Below are 9,107 nucleotides of genomic sequence, written 5' to 3'. Positions count from 1 at the left end.
GATATTGGAATTTATCCTGCACACATAAAAATAATTTTATTATGTTTTGCATACTGTTTTTACACCTCTTTCTTATCAATAATCTAAATTTACAATTTCAGTAATGAAATTCAAATGTTTTAAATCCCTAAGATAAGCATTTTTTTATTTTCTCAAATTACTATTTTGATCATTTATTTAAGAATATTATATATTTTTCATACAATATATTCTGATTATGGTTTCTCTTCCCCTAACTCCTCCAAGATTTTTTACACCACTACTCCCATCTGAATCTACACTTTCTGATTCTCCTTAGAAAAGAAACAGGTATATAAGAAATAATAATAAAACAAAACAAAACAAAAACAAACCATTTGAAACAGTACAAAATAAATAAGCAGAAGAAAAGAAGCAAAGAAGAAGCACAAGAATCACATATAGATGCAAAGACAGATGTGTTAGCACACACAGGAATTCCATAAAAACACAAAATCAGAAACGATGATATATACACAAATAGGCCTGTAAAGAAAAAAGAAAGGAAGGAAGGATGGCAGGCAGGCATGAAGGACAAAGGAAGGAAGGAAGGAAGGAAGGAAGGAAGGAAGGAAGGAAGGAAGGAAGGAAAGAAAGAGAAAGGAAGGAAGAAAGTAGAAACAAATAAACAAACACACACACATACACACACACTACCCATAAAAGCACAAAATTTGAAACTATAACATTAAGCAAGGCAAGGTGAAATAAAACATCTACAAAAATCCCATTCAGTTCATTTTTGTTGGCCATTTACTCTGGGTATGTAGCATACCCTTAGTGTGGTTAACATTTCCAGTGTTATACTTAACTGTTGAAAACAGAATTTTTCTTTGCAAGTGGATGTTAATTGGAGGTGACTTCTTTTTTAGGGGTGGAAGTTCTTATCCACTTCCCACTCTCAGTACTGAGACCCTATATAGTTTGAACCTGTGCAGGTCTTGTTCTAGTTACAACAGTCTTTTTGAGTTCATATAAGTGTTGGTCCTACTGCATTTAGAAGATACTGTTTCCTTGTGGTCATCTATTCTCTGGATCTCACAACTTTTCTGTCTCTTCTTCCTTATAGTTCTTAAAGTTACTCTTATTCAAACATCCAGAATAATGCTTAACTAAATATTTAAATATACCATGATCCAATCAATTTGGCATATAAAATTAATCATGGTAGTAACAAAAATAATTGCAATTTCTAGGATGATTTTTATAACATTGGCTAAGCAGTTCCCTGATTTTAGCCAACCTCTAGTTTTAAATGTTTTTAAAACCTCCATTGTGGACAAACTAAAGTATAAGCATTATACTATATGTACTGACAAAACTTAACATGCTCTCTTGAAAAAAGGTTTCCAATTATATTTCAGAATAAGAAATTATATTTATATTTAACATGTGTCTTCCATGAACATATTTGAATTCCATATATATATAAATGGATTGTTTCCAAGCAATATCGGTAGTAACAAATACCTTGATCAGTTTCCATAGTATAAAGACATGTGATTGGATAATGATGGTTTTGAGAAAATGGGTCGATTAATTTACTGCTTGTGTCAATATTAGATGACATTATTAGAGAGTAAAGGTAACTAGGAGGTGGGCTCTAATATGAAATATTATGTCCTTGTGGCTGTGGTCTTAAAGGGGACATATTGTTCTTGGATCCTTCCTCAATTTCTCTGTTTTCTGTGTCAAGTTTTGAGAGATGACAGAAAAAATAGACAGAATAAAGCCAAATTGTATGTTGGGTACAAGAAATGTATCTTAAATATGAATATAAAAGTAGACTGAAAATAAAGAAATGGAAAAAGATACCATTGTAAAAGCATAGCAAGAGGATTTCTAATTATCATAAACAAAGGCCATGATATAATGATACAGGGGTTATTTCCACAAGCTACTATAACAATCCTTATTGTATATATAATGAAGATGCAAATATTAACTAAAGTGAGTCATGACAAAGAATCAATTTTTATAAGTGAAAATGACAACAGTCTTTTCAGAATAGTAGGTAGATACAATTGTCAGTAACCAATAATTGAAGCTGGATATTATCATCAACTAACAAGATATGCATCATTATTATAGAATACTTTATACAAAATAGTAAGCAACACATTTTGAAGTTCACATAAAAACTATATATTATCACATTGTAACTTCTTTAACAAATTCCAATTTAAAAGAATAGAAATTACAAATTATATAGATTGTAATAGAACAGAATGAGAAATTGGTTATAAAATATTTTCAGGAAAATCCAGAAATACTTGGAAAATAATTAACTTACTTCTAAAGAATACATAGGTCCAAAGAGTCTTGATGTAATGTTTGAAAAACTAGATTAAAGTGCATGTAATGAAAACAAAGTCATCAGAGTATTTGAGTTGCAAGAAAAGTAATGATTGCAGGGAAATTTACAATACTGGATACCTATTAAAAAGAATAAATTATCTAATCTAAGGAAGCATACTTCTTCCTACCTCTTGAAATTAGTTTATCTGCTGATTATTTTTATATCCTGACTGTAGTCTTCCTTCCTTTCTCTCCCATAATTTCCTGATATACATCTCTGCTCTCCCTACCCCATCAACTTCTCTGTTTCTCTTCAGAAAAGAGCAAACTTCCCAAGGATATAAATGGGCCATGGTATACCTAGCTTAGGAAATTAGAAAAATAAATATAAATTAATTTCCAAGTAAAAAGAAAAAAAATCATACATTAAGTTAGAAGTGAAGGAAAGTCAAGATATTTAAAGAGAAAATAAATAAAATCAAAAGCCAACCTTTTAGAGAATGATAAATTTGAAAAACATCCAGCCACATTAAGAAAGGGGAAGGAACAAGTCCATAATCTAAGAAGCAAATTTGTCTGTCAGTAGTGATTACATGTGTTTGTCAGGGAGCCTCCAGAGGTCTCTAGATGAACACAGGTTGTTGCCATTGTCCTTAGTTAGTTAGAATATAATGCTGTTCATTTTATTAAAGTCCTCTTGATTTCATTTTTCTTTTGGCACAGATGTACTGATAAAATTTTTCTGCAAACACAATTATGGTATTTTTATTTTGAAGATTTTTTTTTCAGAATAAATGCAGAAATCATGATAACTAAATTAACTTGCTGTTTAAAAGAAGGCATTACATTGCTTCCTGCTTTCAGTTATTGCTGTTTAGAAATGTCAGTCTTATTGGTGCTCATTTTAAAAAATGTGTTTTATTTTGCTGGTTTCTTTCAAGGTTGTTTTCATTATCCAACGTTTGCAAAAAGCATATAATTTACCCTGAAAAAAAAATTTAATGCTGAAGATACCATATGCTTCTGTTGCAGGATATAAAAAGGCCATAATTTGAAAGAGAGCAAGGAGGGATAATCAATAGGATTTGGAGAAAAAAAAAAAAAGGAAGGAGGATGTGAAATAATTAACAATTATATTATAATCTCAAAAAAAGAAAATAATACAAATAGAAAATCTTTCTCAAGCTGACCAAGAAATATCATCCTGGCTGGATATCTTTCATGGTGAAAGAAGGTGGTATGCAGGCTAGTGAGGGATAAAATATACCAACAGGGAGATTCAAGATGGCTGCACAGGGACGACACTCTTTCTGACCAGCAGCACAGCAGGATCTGCACAGTGACTAGCAGTAAGAACTCTTGGTCCTATAACACAAGTGATTGTGTTTCCTATGTAAGAGGATACCCCACGGTGGGGGATTCAATCAGCTTCAACTCACCCATCTAAACCGCAGAAGAGGTCCTGGTTCCACCAGGCGCTTGGAAACCAGCCCAGAGCCACATGCCAGCATGCTCTGATCACTGTCCCAGACTTAACTGTGAGGCCCACAACATCAGAGACTGGGATTTGCAGTCGAGAGATAACCCCACGGTGCAGGAAGTGATCTGGACTGATCTTAGGTCACCCAGACAATCCCTGAAAAAGAGCCAGGGTCTGGCGGTTACCTAGTAGCCAGTCCAGAGCCAAGCACACAGGCACCAGCACAGAGTCCTGCCTGTGCCTGCACCTAACTCACTGCCCCATATAGAACTGTGGGCCCCAGGGACCAGAGATTGAGTTTCTCTTTCGGGTGCAAACCCCAGGGAGGGGAACAGCACATCTGATTTCAGAGCACTCAGCCAACACCACTACCCCGAAAAGGTCTCCAGAAAAGTTACCCAGTTTCTGCAGATGCCCAGATGCCCATTCACCAGCAAGGAGGAGCCACAAGTGCCTGTGCCTGCATGTTCTACTCACCATCCCAGACAGAATGGCAGTCCCCAAAGCACAGTCTGGGTGGTTCTGTCAGTAGGAAACCCCACAGCGGGGGGATCATCAGGTCCTATGCTCAGGACACCCAGCTCCAGAAGGCTTTCTGGATTCACACAGGCTCTAGGCTCTAGCCTTCTACTGCGGGCATGAGTGTCGTGCTCACCTGCCATTGAGTACCGCTAAGGCACTGGGGCACACAGAGGCATCTTCAGACTTACAAAAGCCTGAGAGACATTAAAGCAGCTCTCAGATACTGGTCCAAGGTTTGACCAGTTTTTCCTAGCTAAACTGACAAAACTCTGGGACTCCCTGGTTCTCCAAGAGGGGTGCACCCAACAATTACACCTTAAAAACAACAGCTGCAGCTCACTAAATTCAGAGCAAGAAACCCAGCAGCAGGGCAGCCATCACCAGGACCTCTCCTGATGAGAGGAACGCCTTTCTGAACACAACAGTTACCACACAAGTCCATATGCCTGAAGTGAAATTTGAGAATTCCTGAGAAATACCAACATTCAGTTGACCATACCCAAAAAGCTGAGGAGATCTCCTTCAGAACCCCTACAAGTGGATTCTCCCCATCCCAGGACCCAGGAGGCACCAGATATTAAGCAACAACACCTGAGACAGCCAGATGGATAGAGGACAGCGAAAAAGCACAACCAACAAAAGGCAAAGCAATATGGCATCCCCAGAACCCAGTTATCCAGGAGCAAGTAGCCCTGGACACCCTAACATAATAACTGAAATTCAAGAAGATGACCTTATATCTATGCTTATCAAGAGGTTAATGTAGGAAGCAAATAAAAATGAGTAAAGAATTAGAGGAAGAGGGGCCAAGATGGCAGCGCCGGGAGAACACCATGTCTGAGAAGCAGGACAACACACTGCATGCAGTGACCAGGAGACTGAACTCTGGGCCCTAAAACAACAACTATTGTGTTTCCCAGTGAGGGGAGGCTCCCACAGCGTGGGAATCGGCTGCCCAGCCAGAACCCGGAAGAGAACCCAGCTAACACGGGCTTTGGGTCTCTGGGCGGCTGGTGCCGCAAGCCTGCATGTCCTGATCACTTTCCCAGGCTGATCAGTGGGCACAAGGGTGCCTGAGACTGAGCGTCCCAGTCACAAAAAAAAACCCATGGGGAAGGAAAGTTGCAAGACTGATCATAGGTCAGAACTCCAGTGCTGCCGGCTGCTCCTAGCAAACAAACTACAGCTCGGGATCTGGATCTGTGGTCATTCTACACGTCCTGAGATTCTCCTGGGTCCAGAGTAATAAGGTCTAGCAGCAAGTTCTATAACCGGTGTCCCCCCCCCCCGAGCCCTGGCAGAGAAACACCAGCTCAGGATCCAACTGAGAAGCCAAAACCCTGCTGGCACTCCCCTGAGAGCACCTCCATAAGCTTGCCCTAGCAGAGGGGAAGGTCAGAGGGGAAGGACAGAGAGGCAGCCTGCCAAGGACACAGCACCCTCTCTCCAGCTCACCCAGCGGCCCCTAGCAGAGAAACCCAAGCTCTGGATTTGAGGGCACTCAACCCTACCTGGAACTCTCTTGGGATCAGCAAACATAGATTCTACCGCCAGGCTGCTTCTGGCAGAGAGATCTGGGCCCAGGATCTGGGATTGAGTACACTCAACCTAACTCTTTCCCATGCCACCCAGGGACCAGTCAACATAACCCCTCCTGGCAGAGGAAAAGGACAAAGAGGCAAAACACAGGAAAGGTGGACATCGAGTCCTGTGGCCACAGTGTCACAGAGCTGACTGTTAGCCTACCCGTGCACTTCCGCAGCAGGACCAAATCAGAGAGTAGTGAGCAAGGGGAACCCCTGTGCATTCCAACTGGTCCTGCAAGAGAGTGAGTGAGCCTTCTAGGGAGAGATTGCCCCAGACCCAGGGCCTCTCCACAGAAGCAACCAGACGAAATCCCTGCCACCCACACCCCTAGTGTGGGCATCACAAGGATTCTTGGGATAGCGACCCCAACATTGAAGCCTCTGTCTTGCGGGTCCACCAGTGTAATCCAGGCAAACAATCCCTGGATCTCACTCAGAACTGCGTAATAGTGGCTTGCAGGCCACTGCAATAGTCAGAGAATCCTCGCATGCACACTGCGCCCGCTTAAAGCTCACACAAATAGCGCCAGCATCACATTCCTAACTTAGGCAAAACTGAAAGCATAGTGCACACTTCCAAACCAGTGAACCTCTCTCATCTTCCTGAAAAAACAGTCCAGGAAACAGAAAGAGAGGATCATAGCCTGAACTACAATCTCGAGGAACAAACAGTGAGGATTATAAATAACCAGATGGCTAGAGGCAGACATAAGAACACTCCCAACAAAGATCAGGACATAATGACCTCACCAGCAACCCCACAAAACAATGGACACTTCAATTCACTAGATATACAAGAAAACGACCTCAAAACTATGTTTCTCCAGCTATTAGAGGCCCATAAACATGAAATGAACAAAGCCCTCAGAGAAATAGCCAAAGAAATCGAGACTAACCAAGAGAAAACAAATTGTGCTCTCAGAGAAATGACCACGAAAATTGAGGCAAACAGAGAAGAAATGCACAAAGCTCTCAAAGAAATGTCCACACAAATGAAGGCAAATAAAGAAGAAATAAACAAAGCTCTCATAGAAATACAGGCAATTATACCCAAAGAAGTAGAGGCACAATTAGTGATACATAGAGAGGAAACGGACAAAAAAATAAAAGCTATCATTGAAAAGCAAGACTCCACATTCAAACAGATGAAGGAAATGGTGCAAGACATGAAAACAGAAATAGAATCAATAAAGAAAACACAAAAAGAGAAAAACCAGGTGCTGGAGAACATAGAGAAAAGAAGAAGAACTACAAAGGTAAGCATCACCAACAGATTACAAGAGATGGAAGAAAGAATCTCAGGAGTGGAAGATACACTTGCGGAAATTGACACGCCTCTCAAAGAAAAAATAAAATCAGAAAAGTTCCAAACACAAAACATCCAAGAAATCAAGGACACCATGAAAAGACAAAACCTAAGAATAATAGATGTAGAAGAAAAAGAAGACATCAGGCTCAAAGGTCCGGAAAATATTTTCAAGAAAATTATAGAAGAAAACTTTCCCAACTTAAAGAAGGAGATGGTCACAAACATACAAGAGGCCTACAAAACACCAAGTAGACTAGACCAGAAAAGAAATTCTTCACGTCACATCATAGTCAAAACACTGAACCTATGAAACAAAGAAAAAATTCTAAAAGCAGCAAGGGAAAAAGGCCAAGTAACATATGAAGGTAGACCTATCAGAATCACACCAGATTCCTCAACAGAAACTATGAAAGCCAGAAAGGCCTGGACAGAAATCATACAGTCCTTAAGGGACCACAGATTCCATCCCAGACTACTATACCCAGCAAAACTTTCAATCAACATAGACGGAGAATTCAAAATATTCCAAGACAAAACATAATTTAAACAATATCTACATAGTAACCCAGCTCTACAGAAGTTACTAGAAGGGAAACTCCAAACCAAAAAAAAAAAAAAACAACTACATCGAAGGAAACAGAGGAAATAGATAACTACACAACAACAACAACAACAAAAAAGAATATAAGCAATGAAACTCAGTGACACCACCAACCCCACATCTAAAGCAAGTAAGAATTGTTGGTCACTAGTTTCTATGAACATCAACGGACTCAACTCCCCAATAAAAAGACACAGACTAACAGAATGGTTGCGGAAAGAGGATCCAGCATTCTTTTGCATCCAAGAAACACACCTATGCAACAAAGATAAATACTACCTCAGAGTAAAGGGCTGGAAAAATGTCTTTCAAGCAAATGGTTCCAGAAAACAAGCGGGAGTAGCCATCCTAATATCTAATAAAATAGACTTTCAACCCAAGTTAATCAAAAAAGATAAGGACGGCCACTATATTCTCATCAAAGGAAAAATCCACCAAGAGGACATCACAATTTTGAATATCTATGCCCAAAATACCAGAGCACCTACATTGGTAAATGAAACAATATTAAAGCTTAAATCACACATTGATCCTAAAACTCTAATAGTGGGAGACTTCAACACTCCACTCTCACCAAGGGACAGATCAACTAGACAGAAAACAAATAGGGAAATAAAAACACTTACAGAGACCCTAAATCAAATGGACCTAATAGACGTCTACAGATCTTTTCATCCAAACTCAAAAGAGTATACCATCTTTTCAGCACCGCATGGAACCTTCTCCAAAATAGACCATATAGTTGGTCATAAAGCAAGCCTAAACAGATACAAAAAGATTGAAATAATCCCTTGTATTCTATCTGACCACCATGGACTTTAGCTGGACCTCAACAACAACAGAAATAAAAAACAGCCTACACACACATGGAAACTGAACAACTTGTTACTCAATGACAGCTGGGTTAAGGAAGAAATAAAGAAAGAAATTAAAGACTTCCTAGAATTCAATGAAAATGAAGGCACAACATACCCAAATTTATGGGACACATTGAAAGCAGGGCTCAGGGGAAAATTTATAGCCCTAAGTGCCTGCAAGAAGAAATTTGTAACATCACATACAAACAACTTAAAGGCCCAACTGAAAACACTAGAAAAAAAAAGAAGCAGATACACCCAAGAAGAGTAGAAGGCTGGAAATAATCAAACTCAGGGCTGAAATCAATCAATTAGAAACAAATAAAACTATTCAAAGAATCAATGAAACAAAAAGCTGGTTCTTTGAGAAAATCAACAAGATAGACAAACCCTTAGCCAAACTAACTAAAAAGCAGAGAGAATCTATCCAAATCAA

This window comes from Psammomys obesus, unplaced genomic scaffold (assembly GCF_907164565.1).
Source record: "Psammomys obesus unplaced genomic scaffold, mPsaObe1.curated_primary_1811, whole genome shotgun sequence".
Taxonomy (NCBI): Eukaryota; Metazoa; Chordata; class Mammalia; order Rodentia; family Muridae; genus Psammomys; species Psammomys obesus.
This window is presented reverse-complemented; position numbering follows the sequence as displayed.